Genomic DNA, 19,147 nt, shown 5'->3' on the forward strand with positions numbered 1-19,147 from the left:
ATACCAAATGGTTCATATACCAAGTATATATTTGTCATACTATGTGGAACAGTATTATATTTAAAACTGAAGTCTTATTTCAAGTAGGTTGTACCAAATTTGTGGTGGTAAACAATGTATTTAGCTCATTCACAAAGAGTACAGAAATATAGATTATCCATGTTTTTCCATAGTGCCATTCAGTGTAATAGGTACACAATACATCTCATTAAAGAAAAAAGAGAGTCTTTTTGAAAGCCTGTAAGGGTCTGAATAAAGGTCTTAGAAATGTGTCGTAACAGCTGAAATCTAAGAGATTTGAAAAAAGTGGGAGAAGTTAAATATTGCAAATGCGTAGAGCTAAGACTTCTTCATTGAAAGTTGGGTAGTTCCAACTTTCATGTTGAAAATCTTTAAAAGTAGCCAAAAGCTATTTTTTTTTTTTTTGAGGCAGAGTCTCACACTGTCGCCCAGGCTGGAGTGCAGTGGCGTGATCTTGGCTCACTGCAAGCTGCGCCTACCGGGTTCATGCCATTCTCCTGCCTCAGCCTCCCGAGTAGCTGGGACTACAGGCACCCGCCACCATGCCCAGCTAATTTTTTCTATTTTTAGTAGAGACAGGGTTTCATCGTGTTAGCCAGGATGGTCTCAATCTCCTGACCTCGTGATCCACCCACCTTGGCCTCCTAAAGTGCTGGGATTACAGGCGTGAGCCACCGCACCCGGCCCAAAAGCTAATTTTTTAAATTTTCCAGGTAGAACTTCATGTGTATTTGATATATTCCATATTTGTGTATCCAATATTACCAAATCCATGGTATTTTTATTCTTTGTTTTAGATATTCTAATCATTTCGTAGCACTTTCATTACACATCTGCCCAGATTTCCTGTTGCTAAATTTCAGACACTATTCTTTAAGTCTTGGAAGAGATCAACTTTTTCAGCACAACCCATCCCAAACAATGTAATGTTACTGTACTATATTAAGACAACACATGTGCTGATCTTTTTCAGGCATTTACAGAATTTTTATTAAATGTCAAGTATGTGCAAGGCAAAGTCCATCTAGGGATTTTAGGATTTCCAGGACCTGCCATTTATAAACTTCCTGAAAGAAAAATTAACCCCCTCAAAATGGGTGTTGACATCCAGTTTGCCTTTATAGCTCCTCTGATGCGTTTTAAAAACTATATTTACCCATCTTATGTCAATAAAAAGGATGTATTTATTATAAGTTGTGGCAGATAGTGTTTTATAGACAATTTTATAGCCCACGTGTTAAAGGTAAAAGCGAAGAAATTATGCTACTTTGCTGTATTTTCCCAGTGATTTATGTAAGCATTTACTCCCTGTAGGAAAATGTTGAAACACTGTTGTTGACAACAGGGCCCAAATAAGTATCAGCTTGATGTACTCTAACACATATTATCTTATTTGTTTTTGCATCATCCCCAGGAGGTAAATATGTAACACTTTGGTTTCATTAGCATCACAACAGATTATTAGGCAAATCAACAGAATGAAATTAAAGTTATATTATCTAATTGAAAAAAAGCCTTCACTTATATTTTCAAGCATTAGTTCTTATCCACTTTCAATCACCTGGGGAACTTTAAAAAATCTGATGCCTGGGCCAGACACCCAAAAAAATGACATCAGACTTTCTGGGGACAGGACCCAGGTGAATGTATTTTTTAAATGTCTTTCATGACTCCGCTGCTTTAGAGGTTCACAGACTTCCACTTAAAGAACTGCTGGTTAAGAAATGGATCTATACTTGCTCTGACTCCCAGGGATATCACTTTTCACCCGTTCCTATCATTTAGAAAAAAATGATTTGAATCAGCTAGATACATGATAGAGGACCCCCCCTACACGCACCAATCTAAGCACAAAATTATCTTGTTGTCCTCAATAGTTAGCATGGATAAGTAATGCAAAATAAGCATCGTACCCAATATTAAGAAATACTTAACAAGAAGCCCAAGATTTTACCTTGTTTCCTATTTTCTCCTTCAGCCATCACATTCAAACCTGGCCCAAAGGTTTCTCACATTCTGGCCTCCATCACCACCACTATTGCTTTGGCCTGGCCTTTTGTCAAGCTAGAAATTGCCAGAATTTCCTGACAACAGGCTCTGTAAGATTCAGTTTAGAGCTTACACTTTGGCAGGAGTTCACCTTTCTAACAAGAGACTGTGATATGTAAATCCACAACCTAAAATCTCATTGGCTCTCCATTGCCTACCAATAACCCAAAATCCTCTACTCAGGAAGTCCTGGATGGTGTAACTCCATTGCACACAGGTTCATCCCACGAGGCCTCTTGGTAATGGGGTACTTTCATGTGCATACTATTCTGCTGCTCTTGTGGAAAGAGTCTTCAACCCCATTCTGTATACCCTGGACACTCACCTGCGACCCAGCTGAAACAGACCTCGTCGTCTGGGACCCTGTCCTTGGTTCTGTTGAAAGAATTAGCCGCCAGATCCTTGAGGCTGTCTCAGGACTTTCGCTTCACCTTTATTATAACAATTGGAATGCAGGCAAAATAGTGTTTCCAGTTACTAAAATAAAACTATAGACCTTATAATATGTTTGTTTTGTGCTTATTTAACTCACAGGGGAAAATACCCATATTTTTAAGACTCTGGATTTTAAAAATCTAGTTGATTATATGAGAGTATTGTTGGCTTGTCTGTTTGGTTTTGCTTTTTTTGGGTTTCCAATACAATTTTAGAGCAAGAAAATCAATCTCTGGAAAATATGTCTAAAATGCAAAAGAAGATTCCAACAAAATAAGCTAGATTTCAATTAATATGTGAAAAGTATTTCTTAATATATACAATGTTTATTTTACATGGATAATTTATGTAAGTTATTGAATAAATAATACTTTTAGGTTTGGGTTTTAGGGGAGGTTTTAGGTTTGGGTTGCAGGGAGAGGCTTTTTCAGCTGATTCAAATATCTGGTTTTCAAAATACTCTGCCCACATGATTTTTAGATATGACTTAGCCCTAATTGCTGACTCAGATTTTCATCTTTTAAAAAGCAATTGTGCTTTTTCATATACATTATCAAACAAGATTATAAGCCATTTTAAGGTAAGAAAGTACAAGGGCATTCACTAATGATCATCAGAATCACCTGGAAGGGCCAATAAGCCACACATTACCGGGACCCTTCCCCAAAATTTCTAATTCTGTAGATCTGTGGTACAGCCTCCAATTTTGTGCTTCTAATAAGACCCCAAGTGACACTAATGCTGCTAGTCTGGAGACCACACTTTGAGAATCACTGCATTAAATTAACAATTTTATTGGTTGAGTTTTCACCACAGTATGCATATCTGTTGACTCACAATGAATAGCTTTGTTGTCGCCAAACACTGTAACGTTTCCAAATATCCGTATATAGTCACAGGCCCAGAGAAACAAACCACATCTATATTAAGACTGTTTTGTTGTTGTTTGACACCCACCCCCCACCCTTTAGTGTTTTTAATTACATCAATCCTGGAGAAAAATAACTGTTTTCTAATTTGGGCATTACAGATTTGCTAAGGCCATAGAAAATTCTATCCTAAACCTTTAGATTTTTAGTCTTCTAGTAAATATAAGCATATGAGTTCCAAGCAAATTCTGAGTTTTAAAAAATTTAATAAAATTGACAAATGTTTTCAATAAAATTGGAGAGGCTCATTTCCTTGTATAAATATTCTAAAAATACATGATAAAAGTTCTAAGTGCCATTTTTTGAAAGATCAGCAAAATAATTCTACAAGTATTTGTGGGCATGCTGTCTTTTCTATGATACTGGTTATAAATTTTAGTTATAGGAAGGCAGTGTGTTAGTTAAATTATGTTCTAGTCCTACCTTAAGGAAATAATAAGGCTCTAAGGGCCTTTCTTCTGTACCACTGCAGTACTTGCTAACATGTTTTAATAACATGTGGCTGAGAATAATAAACTCTAGGCAGCAGGGTGGCTTGGAGATACTAATGGAAATGCCCAGTCAAAAAGAGCCTGGACTAAACTGTGGTCTGAAGACTCCAAATAACTTTCTGTTATCCCACCATCTTCTTAGATGGTCCAGTCATGCTACACCCAGTCTAGGGCAGTGACCCTGAGAAATGGTGTGTTTGGCAAAAAAGAAACCAAAGAAGGCTACCGCCATGCTTTAAGATTTTCCCACGTATCTTTTTCAGCATCTTGAATGGGGTTTCTGAAAGTCTGAGGAGTGAACTGTGACCAAAATTGCTGATATTTTGAGCTCAAATAAACTTAAATTTTTAGATAAGGATACTAAGACCAACTTAAAAAGTATAGTATCAATAATTTACATTTCTTTAGCTAAGAATTTTCAGACCACTTCAATGCAGCTCACATTGACCGATTCTCTAAACCACTCTATGAAGTGGGCAAAGTGTGATGGTCTCGTTTTTCAAATGAGGACTAAGGTTTATTTAATTCAAGTGATTAACTCTTCAAACATCTAGTAGAGGCTAGCCAGATGCACTGGCTCACATCTGTAATCTCAACACTTTGGGAGGCTGAGGCAGGCAGATCCCCTGACGTCAGGAGTTCAAGACCAGCCTGGCCAACACGGTGAAACCCCATCTCTACTAAAAATACAGAATTAGCTGGGCATGGTGGTGGCAGGTGCCTGTAATCCCAGCTACTCAAGAGGCTGAGGCAGGAGAATAGCTTGAACCCAGGAGGCAGAGGTTGCAATGTGCTGAGATAGTACCACGGCACTCTAGCCTGGGTGAGAGTGATATTCCATCTCAAAAATCAAAACAAAAAAATCTAGTAAGGGTCTGTGTCTAGCACTTGCACTTCAAATATGTGTTTGTCATGACATCATTAGCCCAATCCAATTTTCTTTCATTAATTTGCTGAAATAAATATTTTTTGAGTTTATACTATATACCAGGTGCTGCTGTAAGTGCTAGGAATATAACAGTGAATCAAACAAAAATCCATGACCTTTTGGAGCTTACATTCCAATGAATATAGGCAAAATAATGGCCCCTGCAAAGAGTTCCACTGCCTAATCCCTGGACTATATGAACGTTACCTCACATGCAAAAAAGCGTTTCGCAGATTTGATTAGGGGCACAGACCTTGGGATGTAGTGTCCGTATTAGCCCGGTGGGCCCAATCTAATCACACAAGTCCTTCTAAGCAAAGACTTTTCCCTGGTTAGGTTAGAGAGAGATGTGATAACAGAAGAAGGGTCAGACAGATGCAACTTTGTTGGCTCTGGAAATGAAGGAAGGGGGTGCCAGGAGCCAAGGAATGTGGACAGATAGAAAGGGCAAGGAAGCAGATTCTCCCTTAGCCCATTCAGACAGGAATGCAACCCTGAAGACACCTTGATTTTAGCCCATTGAGACCTGTGTTGGACTTCCGACCTACAGAACTATAAAATGATACATTTTAATTGTTAAATCACTAAGTTTCTGATAATTTGTTACACCAGCAGTAGAAAACTACAGAAAAGATAGACAATATTGAAGAAAAATAAGTAAAAAATCTATGTTGGATAGTGATAAGTGCTAAGGAAAAAAGTCAGGGAATGACACAGGAAGTATCAGTAGAGATGCAGTTTTGAATAGGGTAGCCCTCCAGGTTAACATTTGCACAGGCTCGAAGGAGATGAAGGGCAAGAACATTTCAGATGAAGGAAACAGGAGGCTAAAAGCTGAGACTAGGACAATGATCAGCCTGACTAGATTCTGAATATCACCATTAAAAGAGCAGTTTCTACTTCAGAATATATGTACAAGCTTCCCCTGGGAACCATGTGTGATGAGTTAGGATAAAGTTTCAAAACTCCACGGATGGCATTCTTATTTTTCTGTAAGGAAACAGTCTTGCCCGAATAACATCACTTAACTTTTTAATGTTTGCTGGAGAGTTCATTAAGAAATTCAATACACTGTATTCAAAGAAGATGAATTCTGACAATCACTTAAAATTTGGTCTAAGGCAAACAATTGAGGATGTTCAGACTGAGTCTTTTTGGACCATCTACTCAACATCATTATCAACTAACAGCTTATACCCCTTCAAAGGGATCTCAAATTATATTTGATCCTGAGTTGTTGCTATAATAAATTTAGAGCTGGAGAAAAATAGTCATTGTAATTATTTTATTATTAGAGACCGACTTACATACGCTAAATAAATAAAAACAAAATGAGAGTTAATTCTGTGCAAAATTCGCCATCAATTTTGATGAAATTTCCTATTGATACTTCCAAGTACAGTAGGCCTTTCGTATCCATGGGTTCCACATCTGTGTATTCAATCCAAAATTGTTTTTTAATAATATGGTTGTGTATATACTGAACATGTATGGACTTTTCTTGTCATTCCCCAAACAGTGCAGCATAATAACTATTGACATAACATTTACATTGTATTAGGTATAAGTAATCTGGAATGCTTTAAAGTATATTGATGTGTATAGGTTGTATACAAATACTATGTCATTTTATATAAGGAACTTGAGCATCCATAGATTTTGGTATCTGCAGGGAGTCCTGGAACCAATCCCCAAAGATCCTGAGGGACCACTGTAATCTAATTGAGGCCAAGTTTCATGGGTTTGTATCCTCTTAAGTACCTGGGGGAAAAAAACTGTCTGACTTTTTTTTTTAAGTTTTAGTATACCATATATTTTAATTTTCAAAGAAAGGAAAACAGAAATTTTATGATCTGTGTCAATAGAAGTGTTAATATATAAAGCAAAGAAAAGCTTAGGTAAATATTGGCCTAGTAATAAACATTCTGCAATGGTGCTTCATGGGAAATATGCCTTACCTTGCTACTCAAAATGTGATCCATGAACCAGCAGTATGAATATCACCTGGACTTGGTAGAAATTCTTGGGCCCCAACCTGACCTAGTGGGTAACCATCTGCATTGCAGTAAGATCCCAGGTGCTTCATATGTGTATTCAATGTGAGAAGCACAGCACTGGGGCCATACCTGGGGCACTCCTTAGGAAACACACCAAGTATTGCATGTTCTTTACATCCTGACAGGTCCATACGACCTCACATTTTTCCAAATACAGTGCACTAGCATATTTATCATATTTTGAAAAGCTATTTTCATCAAGGGAGCTTAGTATCTGGTGCTCAGGAAATACCTATAGAGAAGTAGACAGTGTTATGCTTTTGAGAATTTATCAGACCTTTTGGTCATATAATGTTTTTTATTTCAAAACCTTAAATTGGTCAACATATTTTTAAATATTTAATAGTTGAGGGATGAAGAGGACGGAAGTTTAATTAGTTCAAAGGAAGGTAAATTGGGAAGGAAACAAACTTTTTTGTTGAATCAGAATTTTCAGGATGAAAAAAGACACCAGTGCCCTGTGGTTCAGTGCTAACACAGCTATGATGTGACCCTTCAAAGGTCAATGCTTGTGCCCCTATTGCTGCACATCCTTCTCCTGGTCAGTGTGGATGTGTCATTGGCTGGCTCTGAGTCATTGGCTTGGTCTTGCTTTCACTGAACTTTGGCCTCCATGAAACTTCTAAGTAGCATTGCTCCTACTTGTGAGTCTTGGAAACACACAGGGCAAGTGAAATTCCATTTTCTTCCTTTCTTTCTTTTTTTAATGATTAATAGACGATTTATTTAAGCAAGATCCATATAGTCATCATTCCCAGACTTAATATGAGGTGTTAAATGTTCCATCCAGTTTTCCTTCCTGGATAAGTTTTTCTTTCCTATCCCTGTCAGTTTTGAAAACATAATACCAGAAGAAGAGGGGCCCAATTCCACACAGAGCTCCCAAGAGTGAGTTTTAGGAGTGAGTCTGAAATTAGGATAGACATTTGCTGATCTTGCATAGGTCCAACGAATCAAGGCAAGATCTTCGATGAGCCCTTGGTGGTTAGAGTTGGTTGTTGTACTGAAGCAGGTACTCTTGTTTCAGCTGGGCTCTTATGGCCAACCGTTCAGCTTGCATCTGCCGGGCTTCCAGAGATATGTCATATTCGGCTGAGTCGAGGGTCAAGGGCAGAGTGGCCAGGTGCGATGGAGTATACTTTGGGAATGACATTTTGGTGACCCAGCGCACAACTGCCTGAAATTCCATTTTCATGTGACACTTTTGTATCTGTAACCATCAGGTCTGTTCTCTATGTTTTCTATTCCTTAAGTTGGCTACCATTATACCATCCCATCTCTTTCCTTTTCTAGTGACTCCCCATTAGACTAGCTCCTATCTCATAACCTTCTTTTGTAATTTAATGGCCCAAAAATGAGCAAATTCCAGAAATTCCTAAAGTAATCCAGTTAGCTCAGAGCATCATAGAGATTTTGTTTTTTTCTTTGCCTCATCCTAGGGATTATTTATCAATGAAAGTGACGTTAGATTAGATAGACACTGGCTGCCACATTGTATTGTTGTGACGTCATGCACTTAACTAAAAGGGCTTGACTTAGGCACCATCTCCTTCTTTCTTGGCAGCTGCTCAGTTAGATGTTTTTGTTTTAACCAAAGGGCAGGACTTCAAATGTGACCCTATTTAACTCCATCTGGTTATATTTTGGCCTTATGCTCTTTTTATATCCTGATTCTGTCATCCATTCTCTTAGCTTGATGTAATAGTATTTTCCCAAACTACACCCTTTTCCATAATAAAGATTGTCACTCCTCCCTCAAGCTTCCTTAAGCAAGCTTTATCATATGTCTGATAGGATCTCTGTTTCTGATTGTACTCAGTATAGATTTGTTTCCTGGCACACATGTATGTGTTCTTCACTATGTCACTTAATCACAGTGCCCCTATTAGATTACAAACTCCTGTCACTAAGGGTTTTGTTCCCTCTTTTCAAAGCAGAACTTAAAAGAATTTTGCTTACCTTTAAGCATACAGTTCACATCATTGACTTTAACTGGATGGCGGTTGATGGCTGATGGCCAACTTACAAAAAAGGAGTTGAGGAATTGAGGTTTCAGATATAACAGAAGGATACTTAAGACTTTTAATGAATAAATAAATTAATTTTTCTTAGCAAAATGGTTCAGATGAAAGTAAGGGTGCATCAGAGAAGGCTGTCATTGGTTTATTTGTTATATTCCTAGCTCATGGTGATTGTATGTTAGCCAAATATCTTGCCTTTGATTTTAAAACAAATCAGAAGTAGATGACTCAGAAATGTTGACAATAAAATTATAGACAAGCCCCTTGCTACAGCAGCTCTTATTAATTAAATATCTGAGATGGCAGAATTAGAAGAGAAGAAAGTGATATACAATTTGGAAGGTTTGGAAAGCTGGCCATAAAATTATTTCTTTCAGCTGGAAACACCTTACCTGCTTAAATATATAAAATTTTTGAAGAAATAAGAATAGGTCTTATTTTACTTTGCAATGAAGGCTTGAAATATTTGAAACTTCACTTTATTGCAGTAGGATTAAGTACATCAAACTTCATCCATTCTTATCTCTCTCAAATATTAGCAGTATAACTTTCAACTGAACTTCTTTGCCTGCTGTAATATACTCTTCTATAGTGCTATTTTAAAATGAATACTCTGTGAACATAGTACGAGAAAATGGATAGTGTTTTGAATATTTTAATAGCCTTACAGGGTTAAAAAAGGATCTTATAAAAAGTATGTTTAGTACCATTTAATTTTTACAAATTTATGTATTTGCCTATTCATATATGTAAATTAAAATTTACATATAAGCTTATACTCAGAAAAAGATAAATGTTGTAAACACACTTGCATGCACACACACGCCATAACAACCACCATGCCATTCAGTGGTTATTTCAGGGTAAGTAGGATTGCAGAAACTTTTATATATTCACGTTTTGCCTGTATTTTCTGTTATAAGCTTTTAATTTGGCAAGAGAAAAAAATTTAAAAATTTCCCAAAAACATTCTTTGTAATAGTCAAAAATTAAAATGAACAGTGTCTATCAATAGGAGAATGGCTACACAAACAAAAAAGGACAAGTAAGAAATAAAATTGGCCAGGCATGATGGCTCATGCCTGTAATCCCAGCACTTTAGGAGGCCAAGGCTGGTGGATTGCTTGAGCCCAGAAGTTTGAGACCAGCCTGGGCAATATGGCAAAACCCCGTATGTACAAAAAAATACAAAAAATTAGCCAAGCATGGTGGCATGCACATGTATTCCTAGCTACTAGGGTGGGTGAGGTGGGAGGATTGCTTGAGCCTGAGAGGCAGAGGTTGCAGTGAGCCGAGATCACGCCACTGCACTCCAGCCAGGGAGATAGAGCAAGACCCTGTCTCAGAAAGTAAAATAAAATTAAGCAATGGGAAAAGATTCCTGTTGCTATTTTAAATGTTGATCAACATTCAAATTTTCAGTGGTTTTAGATAGCAAGACATGTCAACCTCCTGAAACAGTAATTGTTATAAATAATAAGAATATATATATATGAGTTTGGCTTTACCTGACTTTAAAAGTGGAGAGAAAAGCTGAATTGAAGCAAGCATACAATTATTTTCTAAACCTATCCTCCAGTTTCAGTGTTTTTTAATCAAACCACCAGGAATGGTGCAGCAGACAATGCCAGTCCATGTATCCCCCTTCCTGGTCCCCTAGTTGTCATTAATGGGTGACTGCAGAGAACCATAGGCATTTGAGGACTTAACAGAGATATGTTTTATATTGAGAGTGGACATAAGCTCTTCACTGCCTCATTGTGGTTTGCACTTCAAGCTGCAGCATGTACTTTTTCTAAGCTCTGTGGTCTGCCTTCCTAGGACTGCTTGCCTTGTACTGTTATTTGAGAATGTTTATCTAGTGAGGAGTGCTGCATTGCTCCATTGTGCATCACAGGGCACAGGAAGCGATGGTATGACATTTTTGCTGCACATCTATTTTTGATTATTCTTAAAAGGTGAAAATGTTTATCACTGCAAGGGTGTATTAGTCCATTTGCATGCTGCTATAAAGAACTACTTGAGATTGGATAATTTATAAAGGAAACAGGTTTCATGGACTCGCAGTTCTGCATGACTGGAAAGGCTTCAGGAAACTTAAAATCATGGTGGAAGGGGAAACAAACACGTCCTTATTCACATGGCGGCAGGAGAGAGAAGTGCAGAGGAAAGGGGGGAAAAGCCCCTTATAAAACCATCAGATCTGCTGAGAAGTCACTCACTATCATGAGAACAGCGGGGGGAACTGCTCCCATGATCTAATCACCTCCCATGAGGTTCCCTCCACCAAAACATGGGGATTACAATTTGGATTACAATTCGATATTTGGGTGAGGACACAGAGCCAGACCATATTATTCCACCTTTTGCCCCTCCCAAATCTCATCTTTCTCACATTTCAAAACACAATTATGCCTTCCCAACAGTCTCCCAAAGTCTTGACTCATTTCAGCATTAACTCAATAGTCCAAGTCCAAAGTCTCGACCTAGACAAGGCAAGTCCCTTCTGCCTATGAGCCTGTAAAAGCAAAAGCAAGTTAGTTACTTCCTAGATACAGTGGAGGCACAGGCATTGGGTAAATACATTCATTCTAAATGAGAGAAATTGTCCAGAACAAAGGGGCTACAGGCCCCATGCAAGTCCAAAATCCAATAGGGCAGTCATTAAACATTAAAGTTCCAAAAGGATCTCCTTAGACTCCATGTCTTACATCCAGGTCATGCTGTTGCAAGAGGTGGGTCCCCACCACTTTGGCAGCTCCACCCCTGTGGTTTTTCAGGGTACAGCCCCCTCCTGGCTGCTTTCATGGGCTGGCATTGAATGTCTGCAGCTTTTCCAGGTGCACAGTGCAAGCTGTTGGTGGATCTACCATTCTGGGGTCTGGAGGATGGTTGCCCTCTTCTCACAGCTGCACTATGCAGTGCCCCAGTGGGAACTCTGTGTGGGAGCTTGCACCCCACATTTTCCTACTGCACTGCCCCAGCAGAGGTTCTCCATGAGGGCCCCGTCCCTGTAGCAGGCTCTTGCCTGGACATCCAGGCATTTCTTTACATCCTCTGAAATCTAGGTGGAGGTTCCCAAACCTCAGTTCTTGACTTCTGTGCACCTGCAGGCCCAACACCATGTGTAACCTGCTAAGCCTTGAGGCTTGGACCTTCTGAAGCAATGGCCTGAGCTGTATGTGGGCCCCTTTTAGCCATGGTTGGGACTGAACAGCTGGGATGCAGGGCTGCACAGAGCAGGGGGACCCTAGGCCCACCCCACAAAATAACATCTTTCCTCCTAGGCCTCCAGGCCTGTAATAGGAGAGGCTGCTGTGAAGGGCTCTAACAGGCTCTAGAGACATTTTCCTCATTGTGTTGGTGATTAACATTCGGCCCCTCATTACTTATGCTAATTTCTGCAGCTGGCTGGATTTTTTTCCCCAGAAAATGGGTTTTTCTTTTCTATCACATCATCAGGCTGCAAATTTCTCAAATTTTTATGATGTGCTTCCTTTTGAATTTTCTTCCACCAGATACTCTAAATCATCTCTCTAATTCACAGTTCCACAGATCTCTAGGGCAGGGACAAAATGCCACCAGCCTCTTTGCTAAAGCATAGCAAGAGGGACATTTACTCCAGTTTCTAACAAGTTCCTCATCTCCATCTCAGACCAACTCAGCCCGGACTTCATTGTTCATATCACTATAAGCATTTTGGTCAAAGCCATTCAAGTTTCTCAGACGTTCCAAACTTTCCCACATCTTTCTGTCTTCTGAGCCCTCCAAGTCTCTAGGAAGTTGCAAACTTTCCCACATTTTCCTGTCTTCTTCTGAGCCCTCCAAACTGTTCCAACCTCTGCCTGTTACCCAGTTCCAAAGTCGCTTCCACATTTTCAGGTATCTGCAGTAGTGTCACACTACTCTCAGTACTAACTTACTGTACTGATCTCTTCTCACACTGCTATAAAGAACTGCCTGAGACTGGGTAATTTGTAAAAGAAACAGGTTTAATTGACTCACAGTCCCGCAAGACTGGGGAGGCTTCAGGAAACTTACAAACATGGTGGAAGGGGAAGCAAACATGTTCTTCTTCACATGGCAGCAGGAGAGAGAAGTGCAGAGTGGAGGGGAAGAATCCCCTTATAAAACCATCAGAGCTCCAGAGAAGTCACTCACTATTATTAGAAGAGTAAGGGGGAATCTCTTCCATGATCTAATCACCTCCCATGAGGACCCTCTCCCAAAACGTGGGGATTACAATTTTCATTACAATTCAAGTTGACATTTAGTTGAGGACACAGAACCAGACCATATCAAAGAGTTTGCTTTGATAAAAGAAAGTGTATCTTTTTATTTACTTATTTACAAAGCAGCTTATTAAAGTTATTAAATAGTTTTCAAACGGGTAGCCTTTTTTTCTACTTTCTATATTAGTAAGTGACCATCTATGATTGTAATACAACTGAAGTCTCCCAAGAGCGAATGTAGCACAAAATAAGGTGTGCTATCTAAACCTGTAAGAAATGTGCAGTGAACCAACTCCAGCACAGATGTGGAGCTCTTTCAGAAACAAATAGGAAATTTAGATATGTGAAATTCAAATAGAAACAGAGAACTCAATTTAGAGTTTAGTTTGCGTAATATCTTAGAAATGTTTTCATGGTTCGAAGCTGATATTTGACAATTGTGTTAGATCTATAAACATTCACAAAACATCCCTATAATTTTCAGGTACAAAACACTAGTATGGATTTTAAAGTTCAATGTGGACCACAGGGCTTCTGCTTTTGCAGGTGTACCTTGATTTACATCCTTTCAGTTGAGGAAGGGTGGGTGTATGACAGCAAAATGTATGCATAAGGTAAGAAGAAAAGAGAAATGAGAGAGAGAAGCAGAAGATAGTGAGCCATCAGTAATGATATTAGTTGGTATTCATTTCAAAACCCAACCACCCCAATTTAGAGGATTTGCATTTAGGACTAATTAAATTATAAGCTAATTGAGCAGGGACTGAGTTAAGCCTACTGATAGTGCTTCGTAAATATTCATATTAACAATACAAAATGTTCCTTTTCAAGGCTAAAAAGTTTTTCTAAATGGTATATACAACTTGTGAGTCTTGGGAAGTCAATGTTGTTCTGTTCCTGAATTTTTCTATCCCTTTTAAGGATAATTCTTACTCAAGTGAACCGCAACTGTCCCTGTAGCAGTAGAGGTCCTCTGAAAATTGAGGAAGCTCTCCATGTGTAATGCTCTGAAAATGGCAGACATTTCAGAATCACATCCTGTATATCATTCATGTGAAATGGCATAAGCAATTTTACTTCACAAGATTCTTTGCCCAGAATTCACAATTTAATAAGAACACGTATTACAAATTGTTAGAGATTCTTCCAGCTCTCTTGGAAATAAAAGGTCTTCTCAAATTGTAGCTTTGGTGCATTAATAGTTACTCTGGGGGCCTAAATGAGTTACTTAATGTGCAGCTTAAACATCTGAGGCACTCCCAGAAGTAACTCAGGACTGGGGAATTCACCCTCCCTTGCTACTCAATTGCTGTTTATGTAAAATAGTGGACAGTGACACTGTTTGTGTGTGGCTAGCAACTGTCTCTAAGTCTTGGGTTTGTTGGAGAATAAAGTGCAGTCCAGTACCCTGAGTATATATATGTAAGAGTATTTACCATGATTCATAAGACTTGCTTTAAAAGTACACTCCAAATAAATGCCCTCTTAAATTTAATTTTTCTCACATTTCTATGTGGTTATTTATAGTTCAAGAACAAATATTTAAAGTATTTAAATTATAGCCATTCAATTAATTATTCCAAATTTTAATTTTTTTCACCAAGAAGCTGAGCTGATTGTCAAATATACTTTACGTGAACTCTGTTTTGTTTAAAGTGTACTGTATTCTTTAAATTTATGAACATGGGAAATTATATAATGTTCTATAATAATTTCAAACCTGAGTTTTCTTTTAATCTCAATGAAAACTTGTTCCTATTCGATGTTTTTAACATCTCTAAGAGCCAGCTGTACCTTATCTGAAATGTAAATTAGTGTAAAAACCCTTTCATTCTCAGTAATTATCAGCTACTATCTTTTTATCTTCCGGTTCATCAATAGTAAACATTCAACCTTCGACGGTTAACAAATATTTAAGTGTTTACCATGTACCAGACACTTCTCTACATTCTGGGGCGACAGATCTAGAATTACAGTGTATCAAATATTATAACAGACAGGTGGAAGGTGCCACAGGATCAAATAAGAAGAGGACATAAACTTAACTGTAGAGATGGGTCGGGGAGGGAGGAAGAAGTTAGTGTTAGAACAGGCAACTTTTAAAGACTTAACCAGGAAGTTATGCAATTTGGGGTAAAGTGGGGAAAGAGTGTCAGGAAATGAGGTTGAAACAGATAATATAAGATTTGCTGTTTATTCAAAAAGAGTTTAGAGGCCAATAATTGGCTGGGAGAAGAATGGTGTACAGAGGGGCAAGTGTTGACCTGCAAGGCCAATTAGAAAGCTATGTCTATAAGTAAAGGCAAGAGATGAGGATGACCTGGATTAGGAAACAGAAAAATCCTCTCTTTTACCTGCAAAAATAGCTGTTGACATTGTCTCCCTTCCATACCAGACTTGGGGTCTCCACGTTTCCAGCAAAAGACTGGGCAGTTATGCATCTGTTTTTACTTTTACTCTGACCTGACTGCTTTATGCAAGATGGGCCGAGAGTCTCCCTTATACATCAGGAATGCACTGATGTAAAGACAAGATATCTGCTCCTCCAGCCAGCTTTCTTCCAGGTCTACCTGCCTTAATTCCTCTTCCCCCATTCTCAGTGGTGCATCATTCTCTACTGCTGTCCTGGTCCTGCCTCAGTTTCCAATTAGTTTTATTTTGCAGCAGAGATATTTCTTTTCAGTAGTGATCTCCTATTGTTCCTTTATCTCCCTTGAAATACACCTAATTAACCCCAGTAAACCTTCATGATGCCAGCATGTCTCCTCATCCTAGGAGTATAAATGATCCTCGTGTATCTGTAGGAATGTTTCTATGCCAGTCTTTGAAATTGAGGAATTTCTTTTATATATATATATATATATATATATATACACACACACACAGACACACACACGTGTATACATGTATATATGTGTGTTTGTGTGCATATACATATTCCATTAGTTATGAACGGCTCTTTTTTATCTCTTAAAAGCAGCAAAATAATCAAAATATTGACATTATTCAGTGAATTGATATTTGAAATATAAGGATTTCAGCATGTTTTACTGATTTAAAAATGAAAGTTATGTAGTAAATCCTGAGCCCTTTCCTAATCCTGATTTCCTAAATCTAACCTATATTGAATTTCTTTTTTGTTTTTAAATAAAGGTTCCATGAAACTTGGCCTCTTTCCTATCATCTTAAATGTATTCTCCTTTTATACTTCTCTTAGTTCTACTTCTTTCATGTGAAATGCATTCTAATGTGAACCTCAGTTTCTCTGAAAGGCACTTCACCACAATGCCCAGACCCTTCTGCGCTTCCCACATAGATCTTCTTGCCCCAAATACCTACTGTGAGCCTTCTTTCCTCTGTGCCTTTCATTATTCCACTCATCTGAAATTCAGTCGCACAACCTTTTTAAGCACCTTTATCAGGCACTGTGGTCAGTAAGGTTTACAGATGAATAAGGCATGATTGCCAGTCACTGACAACAAATTTGGGGCAGGGAGAACAGCCTCATCCCCATAAACAGTCTCATGTTTCTTTTGTTTGTTTGTTTTGACAGAATCTCACTCTGTTGCCCAGGCTGGAGTGCAGTGGTGTGATCTTGGCTCACTGTAACCTCTGCCTCCCAGGTTCAAGCGGTTCTCCTGCCTTAGCCTCTGAAGTAGCTGGGACTACAGGTGCCAGCCACCACGCCCAGCTAATTTTTTGTGTGTTTTGAGTAGAAATGAGGTTTTACCATGCTGGCCAGCCTGGTCTCAAACTCCTGACCTCAAGTGATCCCCCCGCCTGCCTCGGCCTCCGAAAGAGCTGGGATTACAGGCGTGAGGTACTGTGTCCCGCCCATAAACAGCCTCATTTATAAACTGTAAATACATAAGTGCTGAGATAGAGATTTGTGTGTGTGTGTGTGTGTATTTGGGAGGTGGTGGATACACATTGCCCAAAAAATCCAATATTTCTTACTACTTCCTGTGCTTCCCACAAGACTATTCTATCATCTTTCTCTTAAATTAACAGAAATACCCTCCTAGCCAGTTTTCTGACTGGTGCTTTTGCCCATCCAGTGTAATATTCTCATAGCAGAGTTATTCTACAAAAACAATAATTAGTTCACATCGTGTTGCTCTCTGCTCAAAGCCATCCAATAGCATGCCATCTAGAGTCAAAGTCAAATTCTTGCTATGTCTGTTAAACTTCTACATGATCTATATCTACCACCCCTTTCAAGTGACCTGGATCTGACATCTTCTCAAACCACTGTCCGCCTCACCCCCTCACTTCTCCACTCCGACTTCATTAGTGTTCCCTGAATGTGCCAAGCATGTTCTGCATCACAGCCTTTGCACTACCTGTTCCCAGTGCTGGGAATTCTCTTCCTCTAAATATCTGCATGGCTGGTTCCATCCTGCCCTTCAGATCATCGCTCATATGTTACTTTAGCAGTAATCCTTTCCTATTCATGCTTTTTCTTCCACCTTGGCATTCCCTGCTGTATTTTTATTCATAGCACCTATGACCTACTGTATCTTTTGTTATCTGTTTATTGACTGTCTTCCTCCAACAAGAATGTAAGCTCTATAAGGGCAAGAGCTTTTGTCCATTTTTTTCACTGTTGTATCCTTTGTGCCTAGAATGGTACCTGTCGCATAATAGGTGCTCAATGAATATTTGCTGAAGGATGGAAGGAAGAAGGGAAGAGGAGGAAGGAGGGAGAGAGAAAGAGGAAAGTTGAAAGAAGAAAGGAAGGGAAGAAAGATGGTAGGGAAGAAGGAAGGACAGCAGAAAGTCTCATGTTGGCATTACTAAGTCTCTAACACTTATTAATACCTGCTTTGTGTTATAAACAGAGACAACACTGGCCTCTAGCCTAGTGCCTTTGGAAGGCAACATTATCTGGATAGAAACTAATAAGGTTCTGTTTACGCTGCATTTATGGCAAGAGTTACTGACTTTCCATTTATAGTTATGATATAAAGTTTCTTCTTTAAATGAAGACATTTTATTTCAGTTTTTTAAAAAACTAGTCTATTACAGAATTTTTAAATAAATAATAGTATATAGGGGACGCAGATACAACAAAAATCATGATTTAGAAATGTGCATATGGCAGAATCATGAAGCTGGTAGTCGAATGCCTGAATTGGGGGTAAGTGACCCCTTCAGCCATGAAACATTCCCTGACTATTGCCATCTTCCCCTCCTTCATTCCTGTTGTTTATTCGACTCCTGTACACTATCATGGGTTGAACTGAAACCATTTGGTATTGCTCACTGTTGTTTTGGGTGTTTTAGTTCTGTCTTCCTAAATTGATATAAGATCCTTGATGTGAGTGCTCATGTCCTGTCCCCCTCCTCCTGGGCAGCCACCATAGTGCACAGCCCAGTACTGACAAAACAGAACATTAAGGATGTGTATTTGTTGTATTCATCATGACTCAGCTACACAATACGACGTGAGGTTAAAGAGTGTGCAGACGGTAAAAATACTCGAGCGTGCTTTATTTTTTTTTTTAGCAAAAGAAAGACAATAGAGAGCAAACATCATTTTGCCTTGCAAACTGGCAAAATGAAATCACGATTTTTGCCACTGGTATAAATTTTTTACACACACACACACACACACAGACACACACACACAAGTACATACATATGTACTTATTCAATCCGGTAGGATAAATTTATCACTAGGACAAAACCATGAGTTAATAGGAGCCAAATTCCAGCACATCCAATTGGAATGCCTGAGAATTAAACCTGCTAAAAATACTGACTGGAATAGGAAGACATTCATAAAACTATTAGGCACATTTTAGTGGAAGTCAGCAACAACAAATAATTAATTGATTTAACTAATAAATTTAGATATTTAAATTGTCAAGGAATTCTTTGTTCTTCTGTTTTATAAATGGTATTAGCATTTTCTTTTTTAATGGAAACTTTAAAGGTGTAAAATACTGTCAAGAGCAAAAGCAACTTAGATTGCCTGTAGT

At 38.6% G+C, this 19,147-nt stretch overlaps 1 protein-coding gene and 1 pseudogene across 8 annotated transcripts in view; one reads left to right on the top strand and one right to left on the bottom strand.

The window, feature by feature from the left end:
• PDE4D (phosphodiesterase 4D) overlaps positions 1 to 19,147 on the top strand; it is a 1,541,788-nt gene that overhangs the window by 971,893 nt on the left and 550,748 nt on the right. The window lies entirely within an intron of this gene.
• On the bottom strand, positions 6,579 to 8,448 carry LOC129467983 (NADH dehydrogenase [ubiquinone] 1 beta subcomplex subunit 4-like; annotated as a pseudogene).

The sequence above is a fragment of the Symphalangus syndactylus genome, chromosome 18 (assembly GCF_028878055.3).
Source record: "Symphalangus syndactylus isolate Jambi chromosome 18, NHGRI_mSymSyn1-v2.1_pri, whole genome shotgun sequence".
NCBI classification, from domain to species: Eukaryota; Metazoa; Chordata; class Mammalia; order Primates; family Hylobatidae; genus Symphalangus; species Symphalangus syndactylus.